At 37.6% G+C, this 15,452-nt stretch overlaps 1 protein-coding gene across 8 annotated transcripts in view; it reads right to left on the bottom strand.

Annotated features, from left to right (window-relative positions):
- Positions 1-15,452, bottom strand: part of LOC150092876 (single-stranded DNA-binding protein 3-like) — an 846,537-nt gene that overhangs the window by 412,281 nt on the left and 418,804 nt on the right. The window lies entirely within an intron of this gene.

Raw genomic sequence — 15,452 nt, 5'->3', positions numbered from 1 at the left:
TAACTGTCTACCCTTCCTGGATACACTTACCACACGTCTTCCAGATGGTTCCTTATCATTTTCAGTTTTTAGAAAACCCACACATAAAGGGAGATATTTACACAAACAATTAGACCATCACCATTCTCAACAATATGGCATTTTAAAAACGCTAACCCACAGAGTGAGAACAATCTGTTCCAATGACAATGCTCTTGTTGCTGAACTGGCTCACTTATGCCACACCTTCTTGGCCAATGGCTATAATCCCCATAAGATAAACAAAATACTAAACGCTCCTAAGAAACCCCTCCCACTATCCACCACAGAGAACTACAACAAAACAGTCACCATCCCATACATTAAATGCACATCCGAAAAGATTTCAAGAATTCTTAATAAACATGAACTACGCACCACATTCAGACCGTGTGGCAAATTAGCAACCTTTATCCGCTCACCCAAGGACAGCATTCCCCCTTTATCACATCCAGGAGTCTACGAAGTACCCCACTCATGTAATCAAGCCTACTACGGTCAAACAGGAATAACTGTGAACATCCACATCAGCAAACACAAAAGATACATCCGGCATTATCACTATGGCAAGTCGGACCTAGCAGACCATGCTCTGGATACCCCTGCACACAGGATCAACTGGAAGAACACAAAAGTACTGCACAGAAGCTCAAGTCAGAGAGACTGGTTTTAGAGGCAACAGAAGCCCTGAAACACTCCAAATCTCAACAAATATAGCTGTATAAATTTGCCTAAAATCTGGGAGACAGTGATCTTAAGGAAAAAACTAGTACCGGTTTTTTTTTTTTTTTTTTTTTCCTCTGTTTAGGATTCTAGTCTTATGTGATAGCTGCATTTTTTTTTTTTTTCCAGATAGAGGGTGTCAAAATCAGGACTCTAGTCTTTGTGTTGCTGCTACAATTTTGTTTAACTAGTCTGTTGATTACACCATGTTGTTATAGTCTTGCGTATTGTGACAAACTGTGTTTTTGTGCTCTGAAGATGCTGGTTATAACACCAGCGAAATATCAGAAATAAGTTAATAAATTAATTATTTACTTATTTTTCTGTGTTCTAATATATACCGTTAAAAAATAAACAACATGTACGACGAACATATAAGTGTGTCCACACGGAAAATAATAATATTGAAAGAAATAGCAAATATTAATAAAAACTGGAACCAAATAAAAACAGAAGCAAAAAACAGAGTCCGATGGAAAATGGTGGTGGAAGACCTATGCACCCAAGTGGAGTGATGAGGATTAAGTAAGTAAGATCTTTTATGCTCATCCACCCAGATTATATGATCTTCCCAAGATCTATAAGTCTGATGTTATATTAAGACCAGTAACAAATAACATTTGCTGTCCTACATATAGCCAGCCTGGTTGACCAAGTGGCTTGTGTGTCTGCTCTCCAACCAACAAGCTGCAGATTCAAATCCTGACAGGCATGGATGTTTCTGATTTTTATGTAGGTGGTCAAGTGAATTTCATTGCCTGGTGTGAGACTACACCAGGCAATGAAATTCAGATAATTCAGAAATTCAAACCACTTCAGGTTTGAAAAAACTTTTCAAACCTGAAGTGGTTTGAAAAGTTTCGTGTTTGGTCTCTCAAGCAGGGTTAGGTTAGGTTAGACAGAAAAAAAATAAATAAAAATGCACATAACGTCAAGTGTTCAGAGCCCTCTAGTGAGTAAAGTATTGGATGAAACACACCAATATTCAGTAGACATGCACAGTGGAACATGGGGATTCGATTTAACAAAAAAAAATAGTACCAAAAGTCATCAACAGAGGAAATCCTAGCGCTGTTTACTGAGTAAAATGCATTAATTTGCATTAGCACGTTTCTTGTGAGCGATCATGCAATAAAAGAAAAGGGCTGTGAGATTTCTTATCATTCGTAGACGAACTGCTTTTCGATGCCTCTTACCTTTCGTGAGCGTGCTTTGTTAGTCAAACTCTATTATCAGCGGAACAATAATGGCAGTGCTCTTCTTTGCGATTTTCAGTGTATGAAAAATTTACGAAAATGACCGCTTAGCATAACAAACTTACGAAAACTGATTTGCCGATTTGAAACTACTGGAACTCTAGCAGTGCAGGTAGGTAGGGGACGCAAACCAATCAATCGCCAACAAGTTGAACAAGCTGAAACTGCTATTATGGAACAGGAGATGATGAAGTACCAGCAGTACACAAGCAATATTCCCACAAACGGATATCGCATACACAACGGTATGGAAAATCCTACATCAGATGTTGAAGTTTTACCCCTATAAAATCAGTCATGTTCAAGAATTGAGCCCTAGTGATGCAACCACACGAATTGACTTATCTTTGAGATTCTTAGCACGCATGGAAGTGGATGATGCATGGCCGTGGCAGATTTTATGGAGTGACGAAGTGCACTTTTATTTGAATGGCGATATTAACACACGCAACTGTCGCATTTGGGCTGCAACTAATCCGCACGTGTCTGAGGATGCCTATCCACTTGCCCAAAATCACAGTGTAGTGCGGATTTACGGCATCTTTTATCATCGGTCCATACTTTTAGGAGGAAAATCGCCAAAATTGCCCAGTGACCTGTTCCGTCAATGCTAACAGGTATGCCAATTGCTACAGAACTTTGTGGTTCCACAACTGCAGCAAAGAGGATGTCTCAATTCGACCATCTTCATGCAGAATGGTGCACCACCCTACATCGGACTTCAGGTACAGCGTGTTTTGCGACAACATTTCTCTGACAGAAGAATCATTAGTCATGCATTTCCCACGCCATAGCCACCGAGATCGCCTGATCTCAATCCTTGTGAATTTTGGCTGTGGGGATTTCTTAAACGCATTGTGTATCAAGGACATGTACCTGATATTCCAACTTTGATAGATCGAATACCGTTACATGAGACAAATCAATTACGATATGTTGCGAACCACTGTGGAAAATGTTGTGCACTGTATGCAGTTCCTGGAACATCAGAATGGTAGTCATATTGAACCTCATTTGTAATTAACAATACATGTCATGAAATTGATGTGTGCTGTCTTTCATTTGCCATTTAGTCATTCATTAGTCACACCTACTAAAATTAATTTGACAGTGCCAAAATTTCTCCTGTTGGCGATTTTTGGTACTATTTTTTTGATTCATTAAATCGAATCCCCATGTTCCACTGTGTACGTCTACCGAATATTGGTGTGTTTCGTCGAAAACATTACTCGTTAGAAGGCTCTGAACACTTGACGTTATTTTAATTACCAGGTACATAAAAAGATAAGCTGAAATTTGAAACGTTTTTGTCACGTTTTTTGTCTTACCAGCCGGGAACTCGGGGAGTTGGGCACCATAGGTGCCGGGGGAAAGGTAGTGTGTGTGTGTGTGTGTGTGTGTGTGTGTGTGTGTGTGTGTGTGTGTGTGTGTGTGTGTGTGTGTGTATCTACACGCACATACACGAAGGTTGTTCGAAAAATTTGGTAAATTTCAAATAGACTGTGACACAATTAGTTCGTTCATACTAGTGTCAGCATGTATTATCTTTTTCATTACCCCTGACAAAATTTTAGCCACGTATGAAGCATAGTTCTTGTTTGGTGAACATTTAAAATGATCATGTTCGCATTTTTCATAAAAATGGAGAAAAACATGTTTCGTGCAGTGATAAAACACTTTTATTTAAAGAAGTGGACAGCCACGCAAATTAATGTCAAGTTAGATGCAGTTCATGGGGATTCTGCACCAGCATTAAAGACTATTTATTTTTGGATAAATAAGTTTAAACATGGTTGTAAGTTCATCGAAGATGAAGGGCACTGGACGCCCGACTGAGGTCACTACTAAAGAAATGATTGACAAAATTCATTGTATCGTTATATGAAAGTATGCGTGAGATTGCTGAGATTGTAGGCATCTCAACTGAATGGGTGTATAATATCCTGCATGAAAAATTGCACATGAAAAAGCTGTGTGCGCAATGGGTGCTGTGATTGTTGACTGTCAATCAAAAACGCATGTGAATAGACATTTCAATGCAATGTTTGGAGATATTCAATTGCAACTTGCAGGATTTTTTTCGGCGATTCGTGATGACTGTAGAAGAAACTTGGATCCACCACTACACACCTGAGTCAAAGTAGCAGTCGAATCAGTGGACAATGCCCGATGAAAGACCACCGAAAAAAGCGAAGACATTTTTGTGAGCTGGGAAGGTGATGCCACAGTTTTTTGGGATTCCCAAGGAATTATCATGATAGACTATTTGGAAAATGGTAAGACAATGACAGGGGTCTATTATGTGTCAACGGATCATTACATCTATGTTACTTTTCGTCATTTCAACAAAGAATCGGACCCATTAACACCTTATTACATCATGCTCATATGTTCCAATGAAGACCTGCTACAGCAATAAGTGAACAATATCAAATCTGCCTTTTGAAAATATGATTTTACTGAGTCTTTACCAAGAATAAAGATTGAGTAAAAAATAGTAAAAGACATAATAAATTTAGTTTAATCCTTTATCCAAGTGTGAGCAAACAAAGCTTGCGCCTGAAAGTATCTTCAGGACTAGGGTAAGGTGGTACAACACCAGAACACACCTTGCAAAGGTGGAGCAAGCAACAAACACTCCTATCTCAGTATCTCCCATAATGCAAAACACATCTCCTTGCGGATATGTCTAATGTTATGCATTAAGGGAAGGGCCACAACCCAGACTAGTTTCGACCTTTATTGAGGTCTCTTCAGTGAGAGCCAGGCCCAAGTGGAGATACCAGGCAGAAGCATTAGCAGGTCATCTCCACCTATAGGAGTTGCCAAATGGTGTGCCACCCTTTTTTTAATAAATTATTCTGGATTTAGAGAAAGATGTTGAAAGTTTATTTTTCACTTGGTTAGAGTATAATAAATTTAGTTTAATCCTTTTTTAATCCTGGTATGGTACCACCTTACCCCAGTCCTGAAGATACTTTCAGGCGCAATCTTTGTTTGCTCACACTTGGATAAAGGATTAAACTAAATTTATTATAGTCTAACCAATTGAAAAATAAACTTTCAACATCTTTCTCTAAATCCAGAGTAATTTAATAAAAAGATGGCACACCTTTTGGCAACTCCTATAGGTAAAGATGACGTCACTATTGCTTCTGCCTGGTATCTCCACTTCTGGGCCTGGCTCCCACTAAAGAGACCTCAATAAAGGTCGAAACTAGTCTGGGTAGTGGCCCTTCCCTTAATGCATAACATTATACATATCTGCAAGGAGATGTGTTTTGCATTATGGGATATATTGAGGTAGGAGTAATGTTAGCTTGGTCCACCTTTGCTACGAGTTACCCGGTGTTGTACAACACCTTACTCCAGTCCTGAAGATATTTTCAGGCACAAACTTTGTTTGCTCACACTTGGATAAAGGATTGAACTAAATTTATTATAGTCTGACCAAGTGAAAAATAAACTTTCAACTTCTCTTATGCTGCCTCCACAATGCCCTTTTTCTCTGTATCGCATGGTTAATTTCTTTATTCATCCATCTTACACCTACCTTATTTAACCTTCTCACACTTGGAACACATTTAGACATTGCATCTACCAGATAGTTTTTGAAAATCCCCCATGCTGCATTGATCTCTTTTCCAACTAATTCCTCATTCCACGCTACACCCACAAGCTGTCTCCTGAGCTCTTCATAATCACCCTCCCACTTGTAGCTGAACATATATCCCTTTCTCACAGAGGTCCTCACACTGCTGACAACCACCCAGGTCACTCTCACCAATTGGTGCACAATTTGACACTTTATTTATAATTACATCCTCTGATGAGATGACCAAATCCAAGACCCTTAATCCTTGTGTGCCCTCTGTTACATACTGTCTGAGGTAGTTATCCCTCAAAAACTCAAGAAACTCATTTTCCTTACTTCCAGTTGATATCTCATCATTGCAGTCTATATTGCCATAATTAAAATTGCCCATAATGATCACCCTTTTCTTATTTGCTTGGCTAATTTGATTATACATTTCATTATCACCACCATCCACATTACCTGGTCTATAACAACATCCAACCAAGTATTTGATTCCATTCACCTCTATCTCACACCATACTGCCTCAAAACCACTGTCTCTATATCCCTCTTGAATCTCTACTTTGTATGCACATAACTCTCTCATCATCATCAAATTCCTGCCATGTACCCTCAAGGGGTGTACAGGATATGACAGTACTACATGAAAAAATTACATCATTACTAACTTCCTATCTACAATTTTCCTCCAAATCTGACTGTTACTTGTCAAGACTCCAACATTATCAGATCTTATATTTCTATCGTCTAAGGCACTTTGTACCATATCAATCCACCTATATCTTGGTCTTCGTCTGGGTCGTTTTAATGCCAACCTGGCAGAGAACACTTGTTTTGCTAATCTTTCCTCTCCCATTCTATTTAAGTGACCATACCATCTGAGATTAGCTCTGTTAACGCATTCTTGGATGCTGACAATGTCAAGTTCTTTCCTAATATCCTCATTTTTAATATGATATTGCCATTGATGCCATCTGTTCACGCCTCTAATCTTTCTCAGGACTCTCATATCTGGGGTCTCTAGACTTTGGTCAAGTGTTTTACTTCTGACCCAGCTCTCAGATCCATAAGTTAAAACTGGTTTGAACACTGTCTTGTATACAGCTAATTTAGTGTTCCGAATAATTTCTCTCTTATTCCATATGAATTTATTCAATTGATTTCCCACCATACAAGCTTTGCTGATTCTGTTGTCTATTTCTATATTTAATTTACCATCTTCAGTAAAAATCGTGCCTAAGTAGCTGAATTGTTTTACTTGTTCCACAGGTTCTCCATTCACAACACAGTTGACATTTTCAATGATTCTGCCTATTTTCATTGTCTTTGTCTTTTTATTGCTGACCTTCATACCATATCTATTACAACAGCTATTCAATTTAGTCAGAGAATCTTGCAGACTTGTAGCGGATTTATTTAGAAGTATAACATCATCCGCATAAAGCAAAGAGCTGACATTAACATCTCCATTTTTGATATCAGGTTTAATACCACTTTCCTTCATAATGTGATCCATATAGATAATGAATAACAGAGTGGATAATGTACATCCTTGTCTCACACCAGATTTAACATTAAACCATCTTCCTGTACTTCCTTCAATTCTAACTGCTGACTTACAACTCAAATAAAGACTAAGTATTGCTTGACATAATGCCCCACTGACACCATATAACTGCAGCGTATTGAATAGCTTCTCTCTTGGCACCTTGTCATATGCCTTTTCCAAATCGAGAAAACTTAAATACAGATCTTTGTTATATTCCCATGCTTTCTCGACTATTTGTGATAAAGTGAAGATCTGATCCTGACAGTCTCTATTTGGCCTGAATCCAGCTTGTTCTTCACCAAGCTTTTCTTGAACAATTCTTCTCAACCATTTCTCAAGTATACTTGCATAGATCTTGCCAGGAACACTCAGTAGGGAAATACCTCTGTAATTCTCACATTCAGTTTTATTTCCCTTTTTATATATGGGTACTATGAGAGCTCTACTCCAATCATCGGGAATTCGTCCCTCTGTCCAGGCTTTCTGAACTATGCAGTGCAGCCACTGTAAGACTTTTATACCACCATACTTCAGCATTTCTGGTCGAATATCATCTACTCCTGCTGCCTTTCCACATTTCAAGCTTTTGATGGCTTTTTCTACTTCAAGTATGGATATGTATTCCTGACTGCATGCCTGGTCAGTGTTTTTTATCACTGTGCTGTCATCACTGCTTGTTTCATTTAGCAGTTTTTCAAAGTAATTACTCCATACTTCAAGGATATCTTTTTCTCCTTTTTCATGTCACCTTTTTCATCTCTAACTCCTTTTACAGCACTCTTTCCTCCATTCCTAAGCTTCTTCAACAACCTCCAGAATATTTTGCTACCTTCTTGATATTTATTTTCTATATTCTTGCCAAAGTCCTCCCATGACTTTTGTTTAGCTAGTTTTACACACTGTTTAGCTTTCTTACATTTGTCTCTGTATTCTGTAAGAGTAAAAGCTGACTTATTTGCCAGGAACTTTCGATATGCTTTCTTCTTTTCCTTCACTGCCTCTTTAACTTCCTGTGTCCACCAGGGAGTTCTGATTTTTTTATCCTTGCACACAACCTCACCACATGCCTCTCTGGCAGAATCAATCAATGTTTTCTTCAAAGTTTGCCACTGAATCTCCGTTTGATTCCTGTTCTCAAATTCTTTCATTTTCTTTTCAATAATCTTTCTGTATTTTAGTCTAGAGTTCACATCTGAGAGCTGCTCAACTTTTATTCGCTTTAAAACTTTCTTACATGTTGTTCTTTACAATATGAAATTCAATTTTATTCTGCTCAAGATTAAGTGGTGATTACTTCCAATTCTAATCCTATGTACATACACTCTAGTACATGTACCAGTGAGAAAACATCACTATCAACAATAACATAGTAAATGAGACTTTTCTTATTCCTTGCCTCTTCTCTCCATGTGAATTTGTGCACATTTTTATGTTGGAACATGGTGTTAGTAATAACCAGTCCATGTCCTGAGCAGAAATCCAACAGATATTTGCCATTATTATTAGCTTTGCTCTTTTCTCCAAATTTTCCCAAAATATTTTTGTATGTCTCACCATCATTTCCTACTATGCTATTTAGATCCCCAACAAGGACCAACTTTTCCTTTTTCATTGTGTCAGTTGCTTTTTCTAAAGCATCAAAAAATTCCTCCACTTCTACCTTAGTAGAACCTTCTGTGGGACCATAGGCACAAATAAGTCTCATTGTCCAGTTCTCCATTCTCATATTTGCCCACATTACTCTACTTGAGACTGACTGCCATTCAAAAAGATTAGCCTCGTATTTTGTGTTGAATACTATGGCTACTCCTTCTTTTCCTTGATTGTCATTGCCTGAATATAACATTTTGTATTTATTGCTCAGAAAGATCTCACCAGTTTTGGTCTTTTTTTGTTTCAGTCACCCCTATTATGTCGATCTGGTACTTATCTAATTCCTCAGCTAGCTCCATTTCTTTGCCATTCAGGCTTCTTACATTGATAGTACCGATCTTTAACTCTGGTGATGTTGAGTTGGGGTTTGTTTTCAGATTTGTTCCAGTAGCTGACTTTTCGTTGTTCGCCCTGGTTCCCTGGTGAAAACAATGGGAGCCTTGTTTAACCAGGCAACGCCCCAGCCGGCATGAAATTTTGTCATGTTGTACTATCATAGCACTCCCCCTCCCTTTTTACCATTTCTATCCTCACGAAATATATCATACCATTCCATCTCTATTCCTGTCAGAATGTCATCCTCTTCCAACCATGTCTCACTTATCCCGACAATCTTTGGGTGAACAGACGCAACTAGTGCAATCATTTCATCTGTCTTCTTTCTTATACTTCTAGCATTTGTATACAAACACAACAGCTAGTTCCACTGATACCACTCACTCGATGTGATCTCTCTCTATGCTCGACCGGGGCCATTTCCTTTTCTGCTTATTTATTTTAAAACCCTTTTCAATTCCAACTGTTTCCTCTTGATCCCAGGTCATCCCATTCCTTTCCTGTCTACACATACTCTCACCTCGTCTCGGAGCATCCACCTTTCTCACCCTTCTCATTTAACCCATATTTTTTTCTTTCTTAACGTCGGAAGGAAAAAGACTCAAGGAACCAACATCAAATGAAACTGCAACTCGCCACATAAACAGAAACAAACCAACATAAGGAAAGAGTTCCTCCTATTATACTGTGAGCTAAGGAATGATAGACAGAAGTGGCCATGGCCCTTAAAACTCAAAATAAATTTTATGAAAGCTAGGTACATGAGAGAGGGGGTCCGATACAGCCAGAGATGATAGCTGACTACCATGCACTGACTAAACTTTTAGATGATAAAAACATCCATTACAACATGTTTACTTTAAAAAGTGAAAAAAAAAAACTTCAACATGGTACTGTGTGATATCACAGAATCTGTCACCACTAAGAAAATCACAAGAGACCTCCAAAACCTCAGAAATCACGCAGAGTGGAGGTTGAAACTGCAAATGCAGGTCACTGAAAATATACTCTATACAGGGTGATTCAAAAAGATGGACTCAATTTTGTAAGTCTGTATATCGAACATAGAACTAGCGACAAATATTATGTTGAGTATATTTGATTATGTTCACAATAAAGTTTATAGATGTTCACAATTAAAGTTTATAGATGTTCACAATTAAAGTTTATAGATGTTCACAATTAAAGTTTATAGATGTTCACAATTAAAGTTTATAGATGTTCAATGTGGATGCATGGATAATTCATCCCATACCACTGCAGTTGTGATACAGTTTTTTAGGTCAGCCAAAGTTGTTGGTAGAGGTCGTGTTGAAACGATGACAAAAAGCACACTGCACTGCAGTTGTCGACTCGGTGTTTTAATGAGTTCACAAACGCAAAACATTTTGTGCTGCATAGTAGCCATTTTGCTCACAACTGACGCTGCTGCTAGGAAAGCGCTCTAGCAGTAGTATTTCAAACTTTAGGGCCTCCTCTTTCAAATGTTATGTAGATCATTCACGTACAATGTATAGTTCAGAAAATATAGCCGTATGAAATTGAGTCCATTTTTTTGAATCCTCCCCCCGTATTTTATATATATATATATATATATATATATATACACACACACACATATATATATATATATACACACAAACAGTTACTGGAAGCAGACTTCACTGAAATTCTATACATAAATGAGCAGTGCTAGTAAGCACACAGCCTCAAATGCCAGAACTACAAATCAAAACAGAAGAACCCTCAATGACTTTGCTGTCACATGAACAGAGTGATCACAGAACCTCCAGAATCCACTTACTGCAATGTGGCAGGACCTTCCTGATGTCCTTGACATAGTGATACTACAAAATATCATGGAATAATACCAAATAAGCATGGTGGATGACCTCAGCTCTGATCACAACCCAGCTTTATTACAAATGGGCTAACAACATGAAAATAACCCAGATCAAGTACAAATGTCAACTGGACAAAACTAGCAATAGGTCTACATGCATTTGTTGGCCCAGTTCAAGCAGAAGGGGAAAAAAGAAATCAATGACTCAATTTCGAGCCTAGAAAAGCAGATGCCGACAGCAGTAACAGCTGCCACTGCAGATATACCAAGCATAAATTCCGACTGACTTCTGAATGAGATTAAAAACATCATACATGAAAAGAACAGAGCCAGGCACAGAAAGCTGGCCCCAGAACACCAACAATCAATCAATTAGGGCAAAGGAAGGTCAACATGCACTTAAAAACTATCGAAATCGACAGTGGGAAACAAAACTTCAATCCTTCAACAAAGTACCAGACACTTTAGAAGACCAAAGATCTACATACAGACTGTAAGTCTCTCCCACCAATCCATGTTGAAAGTTGTCTGGTTTACCATGACGTGGACAAATCTAAAGACAGAGTTCATAATATTTCTAGCACTAAGAAAAACAAAGAAATGAAGAACTTCAACATTTAACACAGATCCTTAAAAAAAAAAATGGTTATGAACCGAAGACTATCAAAAAAATCCTGAACACACCTCCTACAATCATCTCACAAAAGCAAGATTTCAAAGAATGCAATCATGCTTCCATACATCAAGAATGTTACAGACAAAATTGTCAAATTACAAACATAACATCAAAGTGGCTTTTCTACCCTTTAAAAAAACCCAGGTGTGCATAATATTCATTGTTCCTGTGGCATCTGCAACGTAGGCCAGACAGGAAGATCAGGGGAATTTCGTATGAACAAACACCAAAAAGACATGCAAAAAAGAAGAGAAAACAAATCAGGCTTAGCATACCATACAACTTCTACTGGCCATAATGTACTCTGGCAAAAAACATGTCTTACATTGAAAAAAATTGTTTCATAAGGAAATTTAAAGAAGCTACAAACACGCTTAGAATTCCAATGCAATGCAACAAAAACCAGGGCCTAATTCTACACCAAGTTTGGTCAGCATTGATAAAAATTATACCCAAGTCAGATCTCGGACAATGTGAATGTGAACAACACAACGTGACAGCATCCAGCGTTGTTCAAACTTAACATTGCAACCGAATCTACATTTGGATATTCAATTTAATGAACAGTTAGACAACTGCATAGAAAGAACTCTTTTGAGTAATTTTTCATTTCGTGTGTTTTAACTTTTAGTTACCTTTGACTCCTGAAGATGTCATACAATTTACAAAACTTCTCAGGTTGTTTTTTATTGTTATTTATCGTAATAAACATGTGGTCCAATTACCGGAATCTTTCTTATAAAAAGCTAAAGACTTTGCTGACAACCTGGAGAATCAGTGTAGTCAAAACTAAACCCATGTGGATCTAGAATTCGTCACCATGGTACACAACTGGGTAGGCTTGTATGCTGAAACGCACAAAGTACATAAACCCCCATCCAACTGGCATCACCTCAGCAGGTGATGATGAGGTGATGCCAGGACATCGTAAAATCATCACCAAACTTAAGAATAGGAAAGTACCAGGCCCAGATGGTATTTCTGATAAGATCATCAAATGCATGTCACATAAAGCCATAAGTCACATTGGTACTATGATTAATGCAATATTAAGATATCACTTCTTCCCAGCATGACAGAAAGTAGCAGATGTGATTTTAATCCCAAACCAGGAAAAGCAGTACAAAACTATCAGCTTGCTTTCCTGCCTAGAAAAAATAGCTGAGAGAGTAATACTAATAAGACTGCAGAAAGTCACTAAAGAATTAATTCTCATCCCTGATGACCAATTTCGATTCTGCGAGAACCACTCCACAAATAAATTCTCAGAGTCATGAAAAAGATCAGCCTAGGATTCAACTGGAAGCAGCACACAGAGGAAATCTTCCTGGACACTGGCAAAGCAATCAATAGGCTTCTTTTGAAACTACTGCTAGCTAAATTCTCTCTAGGACTGGTCAAACTTATCAAATCGTAACTCAGCAATCATAAACACCAAGTGAAGCTACAAGCAATTAGGTTATCTGAACACAACATCATTGCAGGCATCCTCCAGGGCTTACTGCTCTCTATGTGGCTGACATCACATGCATAGTTGTCACCACAATGGCCATATATGCAGATGATACTGCAATACTGCATTATTACAGTATCATGCAGTATAATGGTCCGTTCCTTCCAATTAAGATAAGCAACTGACAAACTGCACTCTCAGTACTAGAATAATAGTTCAAAATATGGCGAACTAATGTTGATGAAGACAAGAGCACTACAGTGCTATTCACAAGAATACTAGTGTAACCAGAGAGTGAGGTTGTCGTGTTTGGCACCCCCATTCCATGGCAATCAGTAGCAAAATACCTAGCAGTACAACTAGATAAAGGGCTTCGATTTACAACTCATATCGATCACATCTGCTCAAAAGCAAATAGGGCAATGAGACAGAAATACCAGTCAGTGAATCTTCATAGCTGGCCAAGCACAAACATCTTCTATAGCAACAGTTTGAGTTCTGTGCTTGGCCAGCTATGGCGATTCACTAACGGGTGAAAATTTGCAATTAGCAAACTGCACACATTCCAAAACAAATGTTTACAGTGTTTAATGCACCACTGTTCATAAGAAACAAACAGCATGAAAAGGCTAAACAATTCTTTGCAAATGCTGCCATCCACCAAGCAGTAGACTACAATGAGCATGATCCTGCAAAACATAATGTCCCCAAACCGTACTGAACAGGTAAGTATCACAAAAAAAAAAAAAAAAAAAAAAAAAAAAAAAAAAAAAAAAAAAACCCTGCCAGAAGCCCAAAATGGGTGAGTCAAAGGCTGAATAATATTCAAAGCTTACAGTCTACCACCAATAGGCAAACTAAAACAAATAAGCTCAGGACAAACATCCCCCCCCCCAAAAAAAAAAAACATACTGAACAAGTAGATTATTTTGTCTTGTTTTCTTATAAAAAAAAAAAGGAAAGAAAATAAAAATAAAAAACTCACTGGTAGTCAATAGTGTACAATGGGTAATGGCCCTTCCATTAACACATAGCATTATACACGTCAGAAAATGCGGCGTGATTTGCATTATAGGATACTAATGGATGTGAAGTCATCAATCTATATATACAAGTAGCCTAGTCGTGAAGATACTTCATGCACAGACTTTTTTTTTTTTTTAAATCACTCTTGGATAAAGGATTAAACCAAGGATATAATTTCTAGGCAAATTTAATTTATGAGTTGTAATGCTAATTCTACCCTTTCATTCCACATGCCTGGTACTGTTCCAATCAGAAAAATTATATATAGTTATGAGGAGAATGGAGGTGATAGTACACTTAACCAAGGATATCTTTAGGCCATATATTAATGAATGGTATATGTCGTTGTGTATATTTTATGTGGTTTTTGGTTTTCTTTGTCAACATATGGTTGAGTTCCCCTGTCCTCGAAAAGATTATTTGGTGTAGTCTGCAATAAACAGAAAAATTTGAACGTAACATGATGAATGGAGCATGAAAAATTAACATATTCTAGACAAGTGGAAAATGAACCTCAGGAGAGGGGAATGTAAGTGATCTTGGAAATCTGCAGTTCTCATAACTACATTCTGTACCTTGCATGCAATTTGAATTTAATGCAATGTCATTAATTGTGTCTGCAAGCATGATATGGTTTACCATGCATCTCAGAACTTAATAGTAATTATCAGTTTCATATAGGCTCCTGCAAGGAGTCAAGGACTCAGTTCTTGACTCCATGTTTCCAATATATCATATTTATCACAGACATCAAAGACTATTAAGGTTCACATAATCTAAAACATTCTCTCCCTCCATCCCATTTTATTGTTGTAGTATCTCTGTACATTGTATATTTGACAGTGTTCCTTGATAATGCATTTGTCAAGGAACACAATGCATTTTAGCCCTTTTTACTAAAAAACAAGGGCTAAATATTTTAAAATATTTTGAAATTAAGGGCTATTTGAAGACTTTCAAGGACCAGATGAAAAGTTGACAGGCTGGATGCAGCATGTTATCTTTTCATCTGTTTATTTACAGATTTTCAGCTGACCCTCATAAGTGAAAAAGACCAAGAAGTTCAGAGAAAGCCACAGGAAGTTCAGGGAAAGGATGGAGAGAAAAAATTTAGTAAAAAGAAACTTCAGTAGGAACAATATTTATCAAGAAAGAATATGGGAGAAGAGATAGAAGTGTACAATGGGTACTTGCTTCTGTTAAACAGAAAACCTACTGATAAACAAAAACAGCCAGCTAGTGTGTCACAGCATGCTGCTTCTCTTCCAAGAAACTAGTGAAATATTCTGGATAAAAGAATAAAAATATGAATATCTGCTTG

This window comes from Typopeltis vanoorti, chromosome 25 (genome assembly GCF_054136105.1).
Source record: "Typopeltis vanoorti isolate ZY-2024b chromosome 25, IOZ_Tvanoo_1.0, whole genome shotgun sequence".
Classification (NCBI taxonomy): Eukaryota; Metazoa; Arthropoda; class Arachnida; order Uropygi; family Thelyphonidae; genus Typopeltis; species Typopeltis vanoorti.
This window is presented reverse-complemented; position numbering and strand designations above follow the sequence as displayed.